Below are 23,692 nucleotides of genomic sequence, written 5' to 3'. Positions count from 1 at the left end.
AGAATTATTGCCTCTTTTGGACTTAGAAAATCAGTTTTCTTGGTTGAGTAATATGTTTGTCAATTTTTAGCTCACCTGGCTCAGGTGAGTTTTTCTGATCACTCGATGTCCGGCGTCCGTCGTCTGTCGTCTGTCAACATTTAGCTTGTGTATGCGATAGAGGCTGTATTTTTCAATTAATCTTCATGAATATTGGTCAGAATGATAACCTTGATGAAATCTAGGCCGAGTTCGAAAATGGGTCATCTCGGGTCAAAAACTAGGTCACTAGGTCAAATCAAAGAAAAACCTTGTGTATGCGATAGAGGCTGTATTTTTCAGTTAATCTTCATGAATGTTGGTCAGAATGATAACCTTGATGAAATCTAGGCCGAGTTCGAAAATGGGTCATCTCGGGTCAAAAACTAGGTCACTAGGTCAAATCAAAGAAAAACCTTGTGTATGCGATAGAGGCTGTATTTTTCAATTGATCTTCATGAATATTGGTTAGAATGATAACCTTGATGAAATCTAGGCCGAGTTCGAAAATGGGTCATCTCGGATCAAAAACTAGGTCACTAGGTCAAATCAAAGAAAAACCTTGTGTATGCGATAGAGGCTGTATTTTTCAATTATTCTTCATGAGTATTGGTCAGAATGATAACCTTGATGAAATCTAGGTCGAGTTTCGAAAATGGGTCATCTCGGGTCAAAAACTAGGTCACTAGGTCAAATCAAAGAAAAACCTTGTGTATGTGATAGTGGCTGTATTTTTCAATTGATCTTCATGAATATTGGTCAGAATGATTGCCTTGATGAAATCTAGGCCGAGTTCGAAAATGGGTCATCTCGGGTCAAAAACTAGGTCACTAGGTCAAATCAAAGAAAAACCTTGTGTATGCGATAGAGGTGATATTTTTCAATTGATCTTCATGAATTTAGGTCAGAATGATAACCTTGATGAAATCTAGGCTAAGTTTGAAAATGGGTCATCTGGGGTCAAAAACTAGGTCACTAGGTCAAATCAAGGAAAAACCTTGTGTATGCGATAGAGGCTGTATTTTTCAACTGATCTTCATGAAATTTAGCCAGAATGATAACCTTGATAAAATCTAGGCCGAGTTCGAAAATGGGTCATCTGGGATCAAAAACTAGGTCACTAGGTAAAATCGAAGAAAAACATTGTGTATGCAATAGAGGATGTAGTTTTCAATTGATCTTCATGAAATTTGGTCAGAATGATTGCCTTGATGAAGTCTAGGTCGAATTTGAATATGGGTCATCTGAGGTCAAAAACTAGGTCACTTGGTCAAATCAAAGAAAAAACTTGTGTATGTGATAGAGGCTGTATTTTTCAATTGATCTTCATGAATTTTGGTCAGAATGATTGCCTTGATAAAATTTAGGTCGAGTTTGAACATGGGTCATCTAGGGTCAAAAACTAGGTCATATCTAAGAAAATGCTTGTTTTATCGCAAGAGACCAATTTTTTGGTCCAATCTTAATGAAAATTGGTCAGAATATTTGTTTCCATGAAATCACTAGGTCAAACATGTTTTACACTGTTATGGTGTGTTTCTTAGGTGAGCGACCTAGGGCCATCTTGGCCCTCTTGTTCTCATAAACTATCAAAGCTATTGCTTTAAAACTTGCAACACTTGTTCACCATCATAAGGTGACCATGTACAGCAAGAAACAGAACTCTGTCCTGCTTTTTGCAAGACTTATGGCCCCTTTTGGACTTAGAAAATATCAGATTTATTGGTTAAGTTTTATGTTTAGGTCAGCTTTTCTCCTAAACTATTCAAGCTATTGCTTTGAAACTTGCAACAGTTGTTCACCATCATAAGCTGACTATGTACATCAAGAAACATAACTCCATCCTGCTTTTTGTGAGAATTATGGCCCTTTTTGAACTTAGAAAATCATGGGTAGGACAATTTTTCTATTATACAAAAAAAAAATCAGATGAGCGTCAGCACCCGCAAGGCGGTGCTCTTGTTTAACTGTCATTTTAGTATTCTACAACATGTTGTACAACCTAATGACTATAATCCCAAACTGATGGCTTAGTATTTGAAACAGAAATATTGCTATTGATATCCTGGGTGCAGTTACACATTTTGGGCCACATTTTCTACTTTATATTTACGAAACTTTGCCGTTAATGTTTGTCTATGAAATTTAGGTCAAGCTCAAAACTGGATTATCTGAGATATTTAAACTAGGTCACTAGATAAAATCATAGAAAACCTGAGTTTTAAACCTCGCTCCAGAGGCCACATTTTTTACTTGATCATCATAAATCTTTGTCAGAATGCTTCGTCTCTGTGAAATTAGGTCCCAAGATTAAATCGTGGAAAAATCTTGTTAAGACTCTAGGAGTTACATAAAACATGGGCAGCATGTTTGTCTCTATGAAATGTGCTTTAAACAACATCACAGAAATATTTCTCCGGTGACCCTATACCAATTTTGTTAATATTATTCCAGTTTGTAAAATACATATTTTCTATGTGTATCCCTCTACCAAAAATGTTCACTCAAGTGAGCGGTCTATGGCCATCATGGCCCTCTTGTTTAGTCAAAACTAGGTCACTGGATCAAACCGTTGGAAACTCTTGTAAACGCTATTATATAATAATGGCAACAGTTTCAACCTGAGTATTATAAAACGTGGACAGAATGTTTGTCAGTTTGATATCGAAACTGATATCTATGGTAAAAAAATTGGCAAGTGTGTCAATTCTAAGAAAATCCTCAACCACTCCAGGCTGTATTTTGTTTCCAAATAATGTGACACCTGTCATCATGTCTGTCTTGATGAAATTTAGATTAAGTTTAAAGTGTGATCAATATGTGTCCAAAACTAGGTTACTGGGTTAAATTGTAGAAAAACCATTAAACTAGGTCAAAATGTTCAATTTGGGTCTTGAGTAAAATTATGTTAATAGGGCAATCTAAGAAAACCTTTGTTAAAACTCTGGACAGCGATATAGGGCCTTCATGACCCTTTCGTGAAGGATGTTTTTGAATGTATAATTTCATCAGAATGTTCCTTAGACTAGAAAATTCCAAAAATTCACAAACCAGTAAATGTATTTATATGCCTCTCTCGTGTATCCACCAACCCCTACTTCTTTCCCCTCCCCACCAACACTCCATCCACTAACCCTGGCACACCACACCTTCAAAAGGAGAAAATAGTCTTGGAGGAGTTCTATCGGTTTTCTTTCAGTAACTACAGAATACTTGAGTTTTCAGTAGATGAATGGCACCTATTGATAAGGGGTCAGAACTTCTATCATCTAGGCAACAGTGACCTCCAGACAGAAAAAGATTTCAGATCAGTAAGTGAAGAACGTTTGGGCCTACAGCTGTAAAACGTAATAGGATCGATGTTTGTGTGTGGTCAGTAGAGGATCACTATTGTTTATGGGTTCAAGGCCACAGTGTGCTGGAGACCGAGAACGATTTCTATCTGAAAAGAACTGGAGATTATTTGGTCATAATTACCTTCTCCAAACTTCATTTGTTGATTGTATATGGTCAGCAGATGACGACTTCTATCACTCGAGTTCAAAGGTCAAACTACAGTGACATTGAGATTTAGAATGGTTTTCAATCAATAACTGGTAAACTCTTTTCAGCCTTTAAAGGATAATTGCGAGTGGTAAACAAATATCTGTCTTGGCATTCTATAGATATACGTTCAAGGTTATAGTGACCAGTTAACTAACAAGTCTGCGGGGCAGACGGCTCATCTGAATTTTTTGTCTCTGTATAATAGAAATATTGTCCTACCCGTGTATTTTTATGATGTTTTCTAAATCCAAAAGGGGCCGTTATTCTTGCAAAAACCAGGATGGAGTTGTGTTCCTTGCTGTACACAGTCAGCTTTTAATGGTTGACAAGTGTTGCAAGTTTTAAAGCAATAGCTTTGATAGTTTAGGAGAAACGCTGACCTAAACACAAAACTTAACCAAGAAATCTGATTTTCTAAGTCCAAAAGGGGCCATAATTCTTGCAAAAACAATGTAGAGTTACAGTTCTTGCTGTGCAGAGTCGGCTTTTAATGGCAAATAACTGCTCCATGTTTTAAAGCAATAGCTTTGACCGTTAAGGAGAAAAGTTTACCTAAACGCAAAATTTAACCAAGAAATCTGATATTTTCTAAGTCCAAAAGGCAAAAAGCAGGATGGAGTTATGTTTCTTGCTGTACAGAATCAGCTATTGATGATGAAAAACTGTTGCAAGTTTTAAAGCAACAGCTTTGATAGTTTAGGAGAAAAGTTGATCTAAACATAAAACTTAACCAAGAAATCTGATATTTTCTAAGTCCAAAAGGGGCCATAATTCTTGCAAAAAGCAGGATGGAGTTATGTTTCTTGCTGTACAGAATCAGCTATTGATGGTGAACAAGTGATGCCTGTTTTAAAGCAATAGCTTTGATAGTTTAGGAGGAAAGCTGACCTAAATATAAAATTTAACCAGGCGACGCCGACGTCGATCAAGTGATGACAATAACTCATCTTTTTTTCCCCAAAAAATCAGATGAGCTAAAAATAGTCTACCATCAATAACTAGGGAAGGCTTGAGTCAACAGCCCAAATGTCGGAATGATTGCCTATGATTTTTTGGACAGAAGATCATGCTCACTGGCTGGTGGTTAGAACACTTTTCTGGGCCTCAGCAGCCGTTTTGTTAACTGACCTTTGATCGTTTGTCCCTCATTGCTATGGTTGTAGAACTCTCATACGTTGTCTAACTAAAGGTCAGTGATCTACCCAGCTGCTCTCTCCGCTTAAAATAATGCCCAAAGAAGCACTTGTGGTCTTGCTGCACCATCAAAGGGTGGAAACTTGCCATACGACCATAAAGCATGGCGATGTGTCGACGTATTCGGCAAAAGGACTGGATAAGGTGTTGGCCTTTAGCTGTTAAACATCATTAGATTGACTATGGAAAGAAGATGCCCCTTCTGTTTTTGGGGTCTGTAGGTCAAAGTAACTTCATGACATAAAATAAGTAGAAATTCTTTAACATACAAGTCTCAAACTTCACCAGATGGCTGTGGTCATTAGATGACACGGGTCAAGTTCAAAGTGGTCTTGCTGCATGCAAACGGTTTCCGATCGCTTGTGTTTATGGCTATATAAAATTCAAAGAATGATTTTCATGTAATCAGTAGGTGACCTCTGTTGTTTTGGAGTCCATAACTTAAAGGTCATTACCAAGATAACTTTTAGACAGAAAACGTGTTTCTGGTCAGTAAATGGAGAAAGATGAGTACTGATTTTCTGTTGATGACTTCTACTTTTTACGAGACCATTACGTCAGATGTCAAGGCCATAGCATACTTGATACCGAAAGTTACATATACATACTTATACCCATACAGTTACCCTAGACATGCCATCACCGAGGCATATGATTATTTGTTTTATACACAGCTCTTATTTATTTACAGTTGCACCTTTTTTCAAGCAACTTATTTCAAGTATTTATCACCATAAAAAACAACAACAAAAAAAAACACGCAAAAATGTTCTCTTGTACACTTCCCGTGAGGGTATGAAACAACTTTACCGAAACCTTTAATTTGTTGTAAATTATTGTAAACTGTTAATCATTATCATTATTTAACAGAACCTCATTTTCATACACCGAAACAATACCAAGAGGTTGATCCTCTACACAATAATCTCACGTGGCACAGCCTGAGTGATTTATACACGCGGCATATAACCGATTCGTAATGTTTCGATATATGGAAATATGGTTTTAAATATTATTTCGATTTCAATATGTCTTTCGTGTAAACAAGTAGATGAAATAGAGAAGAACTATTTCATGGCGAGTGCATGGCGCCAAATATAATAGGTCGGTGTGACGTTAACGTGTTTTATCAGCATTAAATTACGGGGCGAACTAACGTCCTGCGGAATAACTTAAGGTGATGTCACTTTTTGAATTTCCGGTGAATAACAAAAAACCAAAGAATATTCAGTTCTTTCCAAAAACTGTTATATTATGATTCAACCAAATAGTTTCCATTGTCTACCAGAAAGGAACAATTCTTATATCTTAATATTGAGATTTGATACCTTTATAACAGACAGTAAACTAAAACAATAGACATTCATATGTGACGTCGGTGAACTCAACAAAGCAATTTCAAGCACAAATATTAATGTGGAATGTAAAGTAAGTTACACACTACAATATCCGTCCAAGATACTTTCAAAAACAATGCATTTGCAGAATAGAGAGATAAAAGTAATTTTGACAGCTCGTGAAAACTAATGACAAATTTTGACAGGTATATGATGACTCATGACCTAATTAATTTTTTTCTGTTATTTCTAACTTCCAGTTTGATTTTCATAAAATGGGTATTCTTTATTGTAGCTTACAACTCGTACATTAAAACAATAAAAGAATATATTGTTACCTCACTGTCGTTTTGTCTATCCATCTCTCGTACGAATTCCTATTGTTTCAGTCATTTGTCAGTAATTAGAGCAACTCACAGTGTTGCAATCATACAAAACACATCCCTTATTTTCACATAGATATTGAGGATTTATCTAAATGAGCACATGTATTGGAAACACAATTTCAATACCGACTGTGTATTGTAATAATGCTAAACTATCTCAGCCGTGACATCTCCTTAAGTGCGTAGGCATCTAATGACTTATTGTTTGCACTTAATATAGTGTGTGTGAATTACGTCTAACACTGTTCTGAAGTGTATTTTATATAAATAGATCAAATGTGATAGTACCCTTTCTCGGCGCCTGTATGGCGCCAAATAATATGCTGACGTGACGTCAAATTTTCATGTTTTAACGGAAATGTGCATCGGTTTTCCATTTCAGAATCTAATTAAGAAATAATTTGTAGCAAAATAGTGCTTTAACACTATTTATGCACGATGGGTGGTTATACGTCGGGCGTAATAATTTCACGAGGGCGCAGCCCGAGTGAAATTTGTACGACGTATAACCACCCGAGTGTATAAATAGTGTTAAAACACGGTTGTGCTATAAATTATTTCGATTCTAATATGCCCTTAATCTAAAACAGTAGATAAAATATAGAAGCGCTCTTCCTTGGTCGCAACAAAAACTTTGACGTCAACGCACGTTAACGTGACGTCATTCTAGCGTAAGTGTTTAGACGTCACTTAGACATTATTTGGCACCACATATGCGCTGAGAGAGAGAGAGTGGTGTCGCATTTAATATACTATCGATTATTAAGCGGGTAGAATAACTCACTAGACTTCTAGGCACTCCTAAGTTATTCCGCGGGACGTGTTACTTCTTATTTGGTTACGCGTTGATGTCGCGTCGACCTACTATATTTGACGCCACAAAATAGCGCTTCTATAATCCATCTACTTGTTTATATAAAACAAATTAGAATCGAAATAATATATACCAGAACCATGTTTTAATATATCTCGGCAATACGAAACGATAAAACGCTGCGTGTTTAGTTCACACCCTTGTGAAATTATTCCGTAAGGTATTGTTTTGAAATGTTAAAACATGGTTCTGCTACAGATCTGTATTATTTCTTAACTAATTCCTATGGCTAAAGAAATAAAAATATACTGAGGGTTTATATCTAAAACACATGATTAAAACTTTAAAGATGTTATTATGCTTAGTCCCCAGTTTGAAAGCCATACTTAACAATAGTACGTTCATGTATTATTGTATCCTATTAAACCATGAAAAATAGTATGTTTCTCTCCAATATGATTATATTTTTACACAGGAAATGAATACAACGAAATTTTTCTTTTTTACACTAGGTATTTCTCGTCAGACGTCAACAACAGGTTTATTGATTTTGTCACGAATGACGTCAACAAGTGGTTTACCAATCGGAGTAGGCCGACATACATCTACATCCGGGCTACCTAAGGTAGTATCGAGACAAACATCTACCAGTAGTTTATTGACTGCAAGCCGTGCACGTGAAATTCCTGCATCCAGTAAAGAAAAGGAACCTTCTGACGAAGACTCCGAAGATTCAGATGATGCAATGGACATTGACGTTTAAAATGAAGATACAAAATAAACGAACATTGTTAGATCTATTTCAGTAAAGCATGTTTAACAATTTACGTTTCGGAATGAAACTATAAAATCAGTTCATTTTCTTGTGTCTATGATATTGTGACGTCAAACTGCAATAGCTGAATATGTATTAGGTAGTGTATGTATGTAACCTGCAATTTATTGACAGAGACTCGCATAAAACAATTTGCTCGCACATTTTTGGGACTATACTTATATAAAAAATTGAAAGAAATGTCTACAAAATAGAGTTCTATAACCATATCAAGTTTTTAACGAATATCATGCGATGACAGAAAGACCTAACTGACAGAGTCATATATATTCTGATATATATTTTATTTGTTACGTAATCTGTAACAGCACGATGATATCTGATATGTTCCGTAAGGGGCATATCCAGCCGTCAGATACCCGAGTGTTTACATTACCCTATCCGTTTATGACCTGTTTAAGGGTACGTCAGGGGAGTGGTTAAGGTCGCTAACTTCGAATCACTTGCCTCTAACAGATGTAGGTTCGAGCCTCGCTCAGGCGTTGAATTCTTCGTGTGAGGAAGCCATCCAGCTGGCTTGCGGAAGTTCGTTGGTTCTAGCCAGGTGCCCACTCGAGATGAAATACTAGTAATGCATGGAGGGACACCTGGCGTCTTCCTCCACCATCAAAGCTGGAAAGTTGTCATATGACGTATAATTGTGCCGTTGCGACGTTAAACCCAATATAAACAAAAGAAAATAAGGGTACGTCACAAATGACTGTTGTTTTGGAACAAACCTCACTGGAATTCAAGTAAAAGACATTAATCATATCTTTTGATGGCGTTTCATATTCCAGATATTATATTTTTCGTTGGTATCATTTGAAAATGCTTTATAACAGTAATTCTGGCTTCATATTAAAATGTCATAGAATAGTAACCTAACGGAAGTCTATGAACCTTTAGCCTGATAATTTTTTAAAAAAAAGGACTGAGTCCATCATTCAATTCGGGTACTACCATTTATTATCTGAAGGGGTGTTCAAGACCGACTGGCGAACAGTGCAGACCATGATCAGCCTGCAAGAATGTGCAGGCTGATCTATGCCACCGGCAGGCTAAAGGTTAAAACAGATTTAATTAAAGCATAGCTGGTAGTCAATTATATATTCTTTGTTATCCGATCGCTATGTTTCCATTGTTCTTGATCAAACTTGTTGACTCCTACCTGTTCAAAGTCAAAATAATTTGCGAATACCCGGACAATATTGTGTAATTAATGAGGATTAGTTTTGTATATTACTGATGCATCTTGATAAGATGTATTTAATATTTTCTATTGCTCTAAACATTACTTAATTATTGAGCTTCTGTTCTTGATGAATAGTGTTAAACTTGATTACTGCCATTTCAAATAAATAATAATAATAAAAAATAGCGGGAAATTATTTTCTATAGTGTTTATTCTCTACTTTAGATTTTCATTTCAGTGATTGTTACTTCAAATAAAGTCATTTGCGATGAACCATTCAGAGGGAGTCGTTATTAACAACACAGTTAAATATTAAGACCCATCAGTAACACATTTCCGTGATGGTGTAGCATTAACACCTCCCCATACCCCCGTCCCTTTAACTTACAAATGGCCAGTTTACTCCGCCCCTTTACTTATTACGAATGACAAGTTTACACCGCCCCTTTACTTACGAATGACAAGTTTACTCCACCCCTTTACTTACGAATGACGAGTTGAGACCGCCCCTTTATTTACGAATGACAAGTTTACACCGCCCCTTTACTTACGAATGGCGAGTTTACCCCCAACCCTTTACTTTCGAATGACTACTGTATACAATTTGTCCACGACAGGTTTTATCGAAAAAAAAATGCAGCTATGACAAACATACTATATACCAATCTAAGAAATTACATTTAGCCAAAATTGCAATGTATATAGTGTCCGTGTAGAATATCAAACTTACCTTTTTGTTGACGAGCTTGTTCGACTTTTTACACGAACACTCGTAGCACTGATGAATATGTGCGTGTAACGAATGAAGATACTTTGTACATAATTAATGTTAAAATTACAGACCTCACACACTTGAAACTGTAGTTCTGCAATATTATCGGGTAGCTTTTAGAATTCTCTGTTTGATTTGTATATGATGACCTGTGGTATATATCGGTATGCTGTTGGAATACTTTCTGTTCCGGCAACACATATGAAATATTTAGAATAAATTATGAGACAGTACTATTTTCTGTTCTTTTTTGTTGTTGTTGTTGAACATTAGCATCAAACAAATCATCAAAGGACAGCAAAATCAAAGAGCATATAGAACATAAATATATTTTCTGCAAAACAAGTGTCACGTCATTGCTCTGTCTGATGTACCTTGGACTGGAACCTGTGAAGGGATAGGTCAGCGCCATGAATACTGCATGCATTCAAAGAATGGTTACGTGTCTTAGAACTTTTTAATTGCATTTGCAGTAATGTCCAAGAACTTAAGTAATTAAATTACTCATTACGAAGGTTATAATAGTTCGTAACCAACTAGGCCATATATGTATTTGTCCTCGGAAGCCGCAATTTGCAAATGGGGATTGGGGTTGGTGGGGATAGGGGGTAACTACTTAAGCAAATTCTCCACAGATCAATCCCATACTATACGCTTAATCGTTTCTTCTTTTTCTTGTGCCTTTTCTCAATATTTCATTTACTCTTACTCTCTGAGTATATGTACTACACGCATTCTGTAGAAATTTGCATTCTCCTATCGCATGTTAGATAGAAATGACAGCCTAAGAATTTTAGGGCCTGAAAAGTAACACTAAAACAAGTGAAAATGAGTTACTGTGAAATCATTAATATTTGTGGGAGACTAATTTTCGTGGCTGAGTCAATCCACGAAATTTAATACCAACGAACAAGTAAAATTCCCATTCATTTTATGTTCAAAAGTTGAACTCCACGAAGTTATATCCCCACGAAATTGCCGTTTTGATCAAAACCACGAAATTTTATGCCCATAAAATTAAATGATTTACAGTAATTTGGGGGGCATGTAGTTCAGGGAGCATAACTTCCTTACATATAAAGCTAACACTCGCTTTTCTTTTACTTTTTCTTGAGTAGAGATAAAATTCCCAAAGGAAAATCTGAAAAGTCTCTGAAAATCTGATATTCTAAAATTTATCAAGAAAACAGGTGCTATGTGAAATGGAGAGTTGTCTATTGTAGTGGTTAGACGCAAAATCCGGTTTCCTAATGACTATAAGTCTGCTGGCGGCGTGTTTTTGCCTATGCGACCAGTGCAGACCAAGATCAGCCTGAACGTGGTCAGCACTGTTCGCCATTCTGTCCGTAAATTTTCAAAGAACACCCCTTTAAATAATAAATGGTATTGCCCAAATTGAGTGATATACCAGTCTATTTTAGAAATTTAGCAGGGTAAGGGTTAAGATTTCTCAAAAGGAGAAGACAAAATCCGAACGTTGTCTAATCAAAGTTATCACAACGCATTGTGCATTGTTGGGTGCATAGGGTTTTAAACTCTGACAGGTTTCTGGTCTTAATGGGTCCCTGTCCCTTGAACGATCGCAGATGTCCAGTGGTAACACAGTCCGGGATGGTGAATTCGAGCCCCGGGTTATAATCCGGGTTATGGGTGCTGCACACATGACAAGCTAAGCTGGGAAAGATACTGGAACTAGAAGCATCTTCTGTACCTTGAACATCAGAAGATGGCGACCATTTTATATATAGTCGGCTCGGGTGTTAATACATTTTGAGGGTTGACAATATCAATAACACCCTCACTGACATGTGTTATTTATTTCATTATAACGAAGCAACCAAAACACGAAAAATATTAATAGCAACTGATGCGTCGTTTGGATGCGAATAATTAAATCACTCGTGCTACGCACTCGTGATTTAATTTTATCCTGTCACTTGCAGTATTTTCGACCCGATATCAGGGTGCCGTATATCTTTCTTGATATACTGTCAGTTGATCATGTGACCAGTGATATACGGTCAGTTGATCATGTGACCTTATGATCGATATTGTTGTCATAAGAAATTTTGCAACGAAACTATCATCAATGTGTTGGAAATGTCCGAACTAAGAAAATGAGTGGTCAAATAATGAGTTTTTATTCAAAAACGAAGAAGTTATTGCGATTTTGCCGGTAATCACGTCATTATATAAGTGACGTCATTACGGATATGACGTCATTAAAGCGGTTGTCGCGCACCTATTTTTGTAAAATAAATTGCCAAATATCGGAAAATGAAGTAATGACAAGATAAATAGAATAATAGGTTAGTGCCTAAGATGAAGAAAGTTTATCTGGCTCGGCTCCGGACGTTATCAGGTTCGCCTTCGGCTCACCCGATAACCTCCTCCACCTCGCCAGATAAACTTTCTCATCTACGGCACTCACCTATTATTCTCTATATTAAGCATCCAAACTCCTGCCCATATTTTATTAACTGATAAAATATAGGAACAGATTTATTATTTCTTAAATATACAGAGCTTGATTTCCTTCTATGTTCAACTGGAAATCAAATCGAGCCATGTTAGAATTATGTTGTAAATATGTGTTCTGTAAAATATGTTCAACATAAAAAAACAAGAAAAGTTTACTTTTACAACTACGTTTTGTTTTGCTTTATAAATATCTGATCGTATGTAAAAGTGCAGAGTTTGTAGATTAAAGTGTGCATTGGCTAATGCGGCTGTACGGTGCCCTAAAGTGACATGTTACACACTTTTTTTCCAATTAGGTAATGTGAGACTTTTTTTTATTTCGTTTAAACGAAATGATTTCGTTTAAACGAAATAAGTTATTTCGTTTAAACGAAATGATTATTTCGTTTAAACGAAATGATTTCGTATTTATAATAAGTTATTTCGTTTAAACGAAATGATTATTTCGTTTAAACGAAATCATTTCGTTTAAACGAAATAAAAAAAAGTCTCACATTACCTAATTGGAAAAAATGTGTGTAACATGTCACTTTAGGGGCACCGTACGGCTGTGTATCATTTTAAAGAAACTTTCTTGTCTACAATTCTTATGTACAGCAAGCTTTAAAGACGCGCCACAAAATAACTATATTCTTTAAATTTTGTATTTCCTTTATGGTAATTATACATGACTTGCACGAAAAAGAAAGAGACGTATAAGTATTTATTTACAATTTGACGGTGACATATATACTCAGTTCCAAAAGAAAATGTGCACTTAGTTTTCTGTTATTTTTTCTCGGTTATTTTCATGAAAACTTATAATGTTTGGTACCAAAATTTAAATCAGTTCGTAAACTAATTGGTGTGCATTTTAGATTTTGAGTTATACCTGAGAGTTAGTGTATGAAAAAATGAAACAAAAACGTCGGGGATTGTTTTTAAATATTTAAACTTAAAAAGTGCACACTTTCTTTTGGAACTGAGTGTATTAGGCGAAAACAATATGTTCAGTTGATGTAGTTATCAGCGTATTTAGTTAAATTTTGATCACACTATGTTTCTACAGTAAGGTGGGGACAAAAAGCGTCTACCGTGCACCCCTTAGACTGTTTTCATAGGTAACAAATTGTCCGACAGGTCATCTCTTCCAAAAAAAAAAAAGTTCCTACGAAAAAGACTTTTTGAACTATATGTGATTTCACTGTTTCCATGGCACCCATTCATTTTTTTGGAAAAAGACAGATCAGTTATAAGTGTGAGATAAACATAAAACTATGATGAGAAGAGACTGATTGAATAAGTTTGCAGAAAAAGTTTTGAAAACATTTGAGCCGTGCCATGGGAAAACCAACATAGTGTGTTTGCGACCAGCACGGATCCAGACCAGCCTGCGCATCCGCGCAGTCTGGTCAGGATCCATGCTGTTCGCTTTCAAAGCCTATTGCAATTAGAGAAACTGTTAGCGAACAGCATGGATCATGACCAGACTGCGCGGATGCAGGATCCATGCTGGTCGCAAACCCATTATGTTGGTTTTCCCATGGCGCGGCTCATTTATTCAGGAAGGACCTAATTGTCCACCTGACAACGTGTAGTACGGCTGCATATTACCTGTATTACCAGAACGATCTTCATGCAGTTTTTTTTTTGCTATGGAAGAAACAAATAAGTCACTAGGTTGTGTTGGGTCTTTATACATGCTGTAAGTCATTAGTTTGCTAAAATGACGTGAAAATCGTAACCACATGTCAGCGTTTTGCTAGAATAACCAGTGAGCAAGTAATTATAGGTTTCTATAAATATTTCTAGAAATATGCATCAAGTATGCAGTAGAAATATTGGCGACTTTATGAGATATTTCAAATAAAATATTTCAAGTTAGTTGTTAAAAGATGCCCTATATAATGGTACAATTGCAAAACGATTTCTGAAATGGGGTATTTAAAAGAAACTAAGCGGTGGCCTAGTGGAGTAGGTGCCGGTGTAACATTAAATTTCGACCACGTTGAAAATTGACCCCATGGCTCATTTTTCAATGGATTACTGATCAATTTTCAACGTTGAAAATTGACCCTTCCCGTTATTTAATGACCCACCCACGCGTAAAAATTTGACCCCCGTTGAAAAGTGATCAACTATAGTCAGGTCATATTTCAACGTTGAAAACTGATCCTAATAATCTTATGCAATATGCCTATTACCATACAGATGAAAAATTAATATTTGAGCCGTGCCATGGGAAAACCGACATAGTGGCTTTGCGACCAGCATGGATCCAGACCAGCATGCTGTTCGCTAACGGTTTCTCTAATTGCAGTAGGCTTTAAAAGCGAACAGCATGGATCCATGCTGGTCGCAAACCCACTATGTTGGTTTTCTCATGGCACGGCTCATTTCTGTATTTTTTTTTCTCGGAACTTTATGTAATGAACGTTTAGTTATACATTCGAGCGCGCCTCGAGCTATAATGATACATAATTATTCATCGGCAATAACCCTGACTCTGCAGATACTGGTCAGAAATAGAAGTTTTAACCCAGTTACGCATCTTTGGATGCTTATTAATGAACTAATCATCTACAGTCGGGTCATTTTCAATGTTAAGTTCAAAAGCTCTCATCGATTTGTGGCCGTTGGTTCGAGTGACAGTACTGACCTGGTTGTTTATTACTCATAATTGTATCACTTGTGTGTCAGACAAAAAGAAAGATTAGTATTTGTTTCCGTATTTAACAAGAGAAATTGCCTAGTGTAAGGTAAGACACTATATCAGTTTTTGGTGAGCAATTTGACAAAATATTTAGAAAACGTTTCTCTAGTTAGGTCAAACGAAACATAAAAACCCTTTTCAGAATTTTTCAGATTTTGAAGAAATTATCCGATCGAGGGCACCTTTAATTATAATTATGCTTTCAGCGGAAAGTAGGACACTTTATGGCTTTAGCCGTTTTGTGATGTGGGCAATCTCGATAGAAAAAGGTGTAGTTAATGGTAGCCGGATAAGGGGGATAATATTACCCACAAGTACGAAAGTTGCTGCAAGATGCAGCAAAAGGAAACTCCGCGCCAAACAAAGCAGTGTTTGTAGTACTGATAGAACAGGAGATGATATAACGATACTTGTGTCTTTGTTGTAGACAATAAGCAAACAGTCATTCTGATGGGGTTTCATGAATGTTGGAGAAAAAATATTGTCTTTATAGAGTGAGCAGGATTTTTATTGTTATATTTAGTGACCTAATTATTGACTGATCATGACCCTATGCGAAATCGACTTCTAGGTTTTGGTATATGAAATGAAATGTATTGTATACAAACGGTTGTGCATTCAGACTTACACAGTTGTTCATCCGAAGTGACTGAGTTTCAAACTTAGCTCAGATGTTATCAAGACCATTATTCTGATAAATGTCTAATCAGGAATGTGGACTCTATATGATACTTTCAAGTTAATTGATGAGGAAGGACTAAAATATACAATGAATAAAACACAACAAACATCATTTTATCCCACCTAGGGTCGTGGAACTCAGTTTTAAAGGAACCTAAGTGTTACATATTGACGATTACGTTGGTGTATTTACTTAGAGGGTATTGCTGTTGTTGTTGTTGTTTTCTTCACCTCCCCATAGGAAAACAACTTCTGAATACGCAGCAATGAATATTGACTTACACTTTATACAGTCATATACTGATTATTTGGTATTTTGGAAGGACAAACGGTCAATGTTGTGCAATCAGACACCTCTCAAGAAAGACCATTGTTCTAATATTGCTAAAGAACCTACATTGAGATAAAAGAGCAAGTCACCTAGGTTCAAATGCCAGTTTTTTGCCTTATGGCATACAGACACTAAATAGAAAAATGGCGCGAAAAAAATGGTAGTCATTTTTTTGCTCTGTAGAGCCATTTTCTTTGCAATTTTTTTGCTAAAATCACATGACAGATCTATGCTTGACATGTAGGTAGCATTTTCATAATGAAATAACAACATGACAACATTTTCATGGAAACTTAGATCATACACCACCAATATCATTTGGGGTCTCATTTTTTAGCTGATTTTGCAGTTTGTGTTTGACTGAAATTATTTTTCTTGCATCAAACATGAAACCCACTTTTCTTTTGATTTTTATTTAGCACTAACAATATTCTTCAAGAAAATGTAGGTTACAGACATTTAAAATGCGGCCTGATGTGTGCTGCGGCCAGTGGAAATAGGTCAGTTTTATATAGAATAAAGAACAACAACTATTTAGTGTTTTATAACCTATAAGATGATGTTGGTGAAAAATTGAAATCTGGCCAGATGATGGTGGAAATGGGCTACTTTGATTAGAATTTGATAGAAAATGACAACTTTATTGCAATTTTGTTGAAAATGAGGATAAAACCCAAAAACATCACATTTTCACTGTTTTGAGTGTATTTTTTTCAAAACTGACTGCAGATTTATAGTCTGATGATTGCTAATTTATGGCCATCAGAGGTAAAAGTGAACATATTTAACAGTTTAAATGTGTAATTTGTATGCAGATCAGAGTAGGAAATGTCAAAACAAGGCTGCATTTAGGGTAACTGCTTCAAAATTTATGCCGCGACAGCTATTTTTGACAAAATCTGACGCTTTGTCTTCTGGTACTGAAAATGCCATTAAACCTTAGAAACTGTTGATATCAAGCTAAAAACTTGTATTTTTTCATGCATTTTAGATTTCTTGTACATTTCAAATGAAACTGGCACAGTGTCAGAGAAAAAAGTTTTTCTTATATTGTTAGGTGACATTTGTAAAAGGTTTCACTATAATTGGCGATACCACGTGACCAAATACTATGTTAGTGAGCAGAATTTTTATGAAAAACCCTTCAGCTCAGGTAACATTTTTAAAGATTACTTTCTAACTACTTGGTCGAATTTCATGAAACAAAGACGAAGGCCGTCTTCTTAAAGAGATATGCACGTGGCTCTTAATTGTTTTGTCGGAAATCCTTTTATTTCGTCAGAAACATGATTCTGCATATCAAACATCAAACACATAAATACAAACTTAAAAAATAATCAAAGTATAAAACTAAAAATATAAGACACTGTTGATGAATGTTCGTGTAATAAGGTTAGTGTTGATTACCGAGAGAGTATTGTGGTATGTTTAAACAAAATAAAATCCCTATGGATGATATGTGCATTTTCCCACTCAGATTTCAAATAATTATATTGTGTTCATTAAATGCTGATGATATGGTAATAACTATGGGGTTAACTATTCTAGTTGTTAATAACATACCATACTAACATTCTGTTGTTGTTAAATATCGATGATATTATTTATTCTTGTTATATCAAAGAATAATACGCATTTTAATGTTACACTATTTCAACTCTCATATGTGTAGAGCAATTCTTGCGACTTTTCCGTTGTACGGCTAGAGTACTAGATTTTATACCGGTTAATCAACACAAAAACACAAGTCTCTTTATCTTATTTTTTTCCGTGTTTATTTTCATTTTCTTATTATAATAATTACATTTAATGAAGATCCAAGACTTAAATAAATAGATACATTTCTTTTCAATAAGTAATTCAGATACATCATTGATCCCTTTATTATTTTTTCTTATTTCTAAATAACATGCGGCGTAAAAAGCAGGTAAATGAATATATTTTCCCTCAACGTCATTAAATTTCCATGAAATGCGCGGTAAAGTCTATGTTGTTTTTTCACGTTGACGTCATTTCCTTTTGAATTATCCGTTTTGGGGCCGTAATACGTTTACGCATGTTTTTTCGTGTTATAACGTCTGCAGAAACCCGAGGGATTGGTTGGTGCCCAAGCCGCAGAATCCCGAGGGATTCTATAGACGTTATAACACGAAAAACATGCGCTAACGCTATTCTAGCATAAAACGCGTAAAACCAAGTAAATGAATATATTGTCCCTCAACGTCATTAAATTTTCCTACATTCTAGCATAAAACTGCTGTTCTTGCCACTTTTCGGGGGTGTTTTAACAAGAGAGAAAACATGTGTTAACAGAGAGATTCTCGCGCTCACGTGCTGTTATAACACCTTTTTATATATGCGCGTTCCGTGGCAAAGCGTACACGCATTACGGCCCCAAAACGGATAATTAAAACGGAAATGACGTGAACGTGAAAAAAACCACGCAGACGTTCCCGCGCGTTTCATGGAATAATGACGCTGAGGGAGAATGTATTCATTTATTAGTGTTTTCTTTCGCTTTTTATGCTAGAATAGCGTTAGCGCATGTTCATTTCGTGTTATAACATCTTCAAAATCCCTTGGGATACGTTGGTACCCTCGCCCTATGGGCTCGGGTACCAACCAATCCCTCGGGATTCTGCAGACGTAATAACACGAAAAAACATGCGTTATCCCTACATTCTAGCATAAAACTGCTGTTATTGTCACTTTTCGGGGGTGTTTTAACAGGAGAGAAAACGTGTGTTAACAGAAAGATTCTCGCGCTAACGTGCTGTTATAACACCTTTTTATATACTAGTATGCGCGTTCCGTGGCAAAGCGTAAACGTATTACGGCCCCAAAATGGATAATTCAAAAGGAAATGACGTCAACGTGAAAAAACAACGTAGACTTTACCGCGCATTTCATGGGAATTTAATGACGTTGAGGGACAATATATTCATTTACCTGGTTTTTAGGCGTTTTATGCTAAAATAGCGTTAGCGCATGTTCTTTCAGTGTTATAACAACTTCAGAATCTCTCGGGAATCGTTGGTAACCGAACCCTAGCCAATCCCTCGGGATTCTGCAGATGTTATAACACAAAAACATGCGTTATCCCTACATTTGTGTAACTTCCCCCACCCCCTCCACCCAACACACACACACACACACACGCGCGCGCGCGCACACACACACACACACAAATGTAACTTACAAAAATCTCAACTTGATCTCATTTCGGAATGTATATCATATATTGTTACTCAGAACAGTGGTGCGGTGCAATGACCCGGCAACTTAAATGAACTCGTACAAAACATGTTTGACACAGTCTTACACAATTCACTCAACCTTTGTGATTTAATCAACGCGTTATTCCCGAGGCACTGTTTATGCTCAGTTCACTTAGCACGTGACTGTCGTGACAACATATTGTTATTGTTAGAGCAAGCGCGGGTTTTCAGAGAGGCGAGTCAACAAAATGGTATGTATTTTTTTTATTCTCTGTTTTCTTTTCTATTTTCTTTCTATTGCTGTCGTTATTTCTTTTCTCATTTGTTCCGTTAAACTTGTAAATAATTAATTTTGTGGTTTTCGCCCATCTTTACCTGTGATTATATTCAAATTCCTGTAAACGCAAGAAACTACTTCTAGAGAAATATCTAATACAACAGTTTGTTTTCTTCACAATGATTATAAATATTGATTCCAAAGAATATTCATTAGCTTTAATGTATTTTACTGGGGGTGAAAAGCTAGTCGTTCTCGAGATTTTTTCAGCACGCATTCATTCCGTGTAGGGACCGATGCCATTATTATGCACACACTAGATAGGTATGATGGAATTTTCGCCTGTACTGTTTTGCTATAGCCTGAAGTGAACGGTTGCTATGGAAACAATCAAATTATGTATTGTGTCCGTATTTTTTACTGGGAACACGTTTTAAGTCTTATTTATTTCACTGTGACAACAACTTGGCATCCATGAAAAATTGTGCAAAAAAGGGACGCATGGCGTGGCTTACATCATACTTCCGCTCTACCATTTAAATTGAAAATTAATTTGAAAATATTGATTTAAAATAAAGGTACATACTGTTCTATTACACCATATGTTGTCAAACCATTATAGACAATCGTTAATTGGTTTATTTTAAGGCCAACTTTTAACGTATCCTGGAATACAGATTCCGGGTCTTTCTACCGATTGCAAAGTATCATACAAGTGTAAACAAATATTTTAAAATTGCCTTCATAGCTTTAACTGCAAGTGAGACGTTATCATGTTTTATTTTTTGCAGTTTTCCAGGTTGCTATGGTGGCATTATTGCATAGATGAGAGACCATCCATGATTCATACACAACATCGACTGACGTGGTTTCAGATCTGGAGCAGGAAGGGTGTGTATTTTTTCCTTTTCCTTTTTGTTTGAAGTTTTTAGCTCGTCGGATTCTTGAGATAAAGTCTTCGCGGTATTGTCGTCACTTGATCGTCGGCGTCGGCGTTTGTTAAATTTTTTGTTTAGGCATTTTCTGATACACCATAAAAGCTACAGCTTTGAAACTTTGCGCACTTGTTTGTCATCATTAGGTGACTGTGTAGGCCAATAACCACAGCTGTGATATGCATTTTGTCAAAATTATGGCCCTTTTTGTACTTAGAAAATTTGAGTTTCTTGGCTAAAATTTTTGTTTAGGTCCCCCTTTTCTTAAAATTATACGAACTTCAGCTTTGAATATTTGCACACTTGTTTATCATCATTAGGTGACCGTGTGTAGGCCAAGAATCATAACATAACTCTGATATGCATTTTGTCAGAATTATGGCCCTTTTTGTACTTCGAAAATTTGAGTTTCTTTGTTAAAACTTTTATTTAGGTCCACCTTTTCTTAAAAATATACGAGCTACAGCTTTGAATCTTTGCACATTTGTTTATCATCATTAGATGACCTTGTGTACATACAGATCTTGGACTAAGGTATTGTCAGATCTGGAGCATAAATGTATGTTTTCATATTTTCTTTGTCTGGAATGTCTAAGGTACCCCTAGAATTAATATAGGTTTCTGTTTTTACACATAACTTTCTGTTTTTTTCCCTAAATACTAAAATGGGTAGCCATGGAAACATACGTCTAGGCAATGAGATAAATAGATGGCAGCCGTTCAGATGTACAAAGTTATACAGCAGATTTTTAAAAATACAAGGCGTGTACATGTATGTTTACTTTTTCTTTTTTGTGGCAACACTTTGATACATTTGTTTTTGTTTTACACATGCCTTTTGTATCTATACACACAACTGCAACAGGGGCACCATGGAGATGTGCCTCTACATCTAGGCATTGGTGTAATGGGTGACCAACGTTCAGAGTTTGGAACATATAGGGTGTGTATGTTTACTTTTTAGCTCACCTGTCACATAGTGACAAGGTGAGCATTTGTGATCACCCTTCATCCGTCGTCAGTCCGTCTGTCCGTGCGTGCGTCCACAATTTCTTGTCTGCACGATAGTGGTTTCATTTATTATTTTATTTTAAACTCGCACACAACTTGTATCACCATAAGATCTCGATTCCTTTCTTGAACTGGCCAGATCCCATAATGGGTCCCAGAGTTATGGGCCCTGAAAGGGCCAAAATTGGCAATTTTGACCTTGTCTGCACAATAGCAGCTTCATTTATAACTTAATTTTAACCAAACTTGCACAAAATTTGTGTCACCATAAGATCACGATACCTTTCTTGAACCGGCCAGATCCCATCATGGGTTCCAGAGTTATGGCCCCTGAAACGGGCCAAAAGTAGCTATTTTGACCTTGTCTGCAAGATAGTGGTTTCATTTATGATTTTATTTTAACCAGACTTGCACACAACTTGTATCACCACAAGATCTTGGTTCTTTTTTTCAACTGGCCAGATTCCATCATGGGTTCCAGAGTTATGGCCCCTTAAAGGTCCAAAATTTGCTATTTTGGCTTTTGCAGCCATATAGAGACTTCATTTATGGTTTGATATGATACAAACTTCCAAAATATCTTCAACAACAATAAATCTTGGATTCCATGACGAATCTGTCAGGTCCAATCGTAGGTTCCAGTTATTTTATGTATGATTACCTCCCCTGATTGTAATTAAAATGGATTTATATCAGTAAGTACTTATAGGACTTATTTGAAATTTCATTATTGTCATTAGTTGGACTGAGACAATCAGGGTAGATAACTATGGACGGCTTTATGTCAAATACCTCCCTTCATTTCAAATTAAAATGGGTATATCTTCGTAACTAATGAAGATACTGAACTGAAATTTCATTTATGTCAACAGATGGACTTGGACAATCAGTGAAGATACATATTGTCTGAATTTATGACAAATTACCTCTCTTTATTTTTTATCTAAATGAATACATCTTAGCAGCTTCTAATGAGATTGGTTTGAAACGTTATTTATGTATTCCATGGTAAGAAATAGTCATATTAGATAACTCTTCATATAACATTTATCGATATGAATAATTTACTATATATTGTTGTATAGGCTTGTACTCTGTATCTTCTACATGCATTTACCAATGCATGATTACCTCCCCTGATTTTAATAAAAATGGACTTATCTCGGTAAATATTTATAGAACTCATTTGAAATTTCATTATTGTCTTTAGTTGGACGTAGGCAATCAGGGTAGATAGCTATGGACTGATTTTATGTCAAATTACCTCCCTTTGTTTCAAATTAAAATGGGTGTATCCCAATAACCAATGAAGATACTGATTTGAAATTGTCATTTGTGCCATCGGACTCGGACAATCAGGGTAGATAAAATTTGACTGAACTTATGACAGATTACCCCCCTTTATTTTATGTAAACGAATATATTTCAGCAGCGTCTAATGAGATTGGTTTTAAATGTTATTTAAGTCTTCCAGGGTAAGGAATAGTCATGTTAGTACAAAAATGCAGCCTGACTAGGTCAGAAGGGACTGTTACAAGAAATGTTTATCCTGATGATATTTAATGTGTATGCCTATGTGCTCTATGTCAAAACATGATCATACCATTTTGAGCAATGGTACTCAGGTGAGCGATACAGGGCCATCATGACACTCTTGTTATTTTTTATAGCAACAAATTTGATATACTTGTTTCTCTTTTTACACATGCCTCCCTGTATCTATACATTTAACAGGATTACTGTGAACACTTACCACCACATCTCGGCAATGGTATGTACGGATGACCGACGTTTAGATGTTCAAAGTTTTACAACGATTTTGGAGCATATAGGGTGTGTATGTTTACTTTTTCTTACATGTGGCAACACTTTGATATATTTGTTTCTCTTTTTACACATGCTTCTCTGTATGTATACACGGAACAGGGTCACCATGGGAACGTACCGCCACAAAACACATACAGACAATGACTGACGTTCAGATGAGCAG

General features: G+C 36.0%; 1 long non-coding RNA gene across 1 annotated transcript; it reads left to right on the top strand.

Annotated features, from left to right (window-relative positions):
* Positions 1–4,884: 4,884 nt before the first annotated feature.
* On the top strand, positions 4,885–9,505 carry LOC128550464 (uncharacterized). The gene is made up of 2 exons (XR_008368309.1): positions 4,885–5,935; positions 6,661–9,505. It is a non-coding gene; the product is annotated as an uncharacterized LOC128550464 (long non-coding RNA).
* Positions 9,506–23,692: the final 14,187 nt, after the last annotated feature.

The sequence above is a fragment of the Mercenaria mercenaria genome, chromosome 18 (genome assembly GCF_021730395.1).
Source record: "Mercenaria mercenaria strain notata chromosome 18, MADL_Memer_1, whole genome shotgun sequence".
Lineage (NCBI taxonomy): Eukaryota > Metazoa > Mollusca > Bivalvia > Venerida > Veneridae > Mercenaria > Mercenaria mercenaria.
This window is presented reverse-complemented; position numbering and strand designations above follow the sequence as displayed.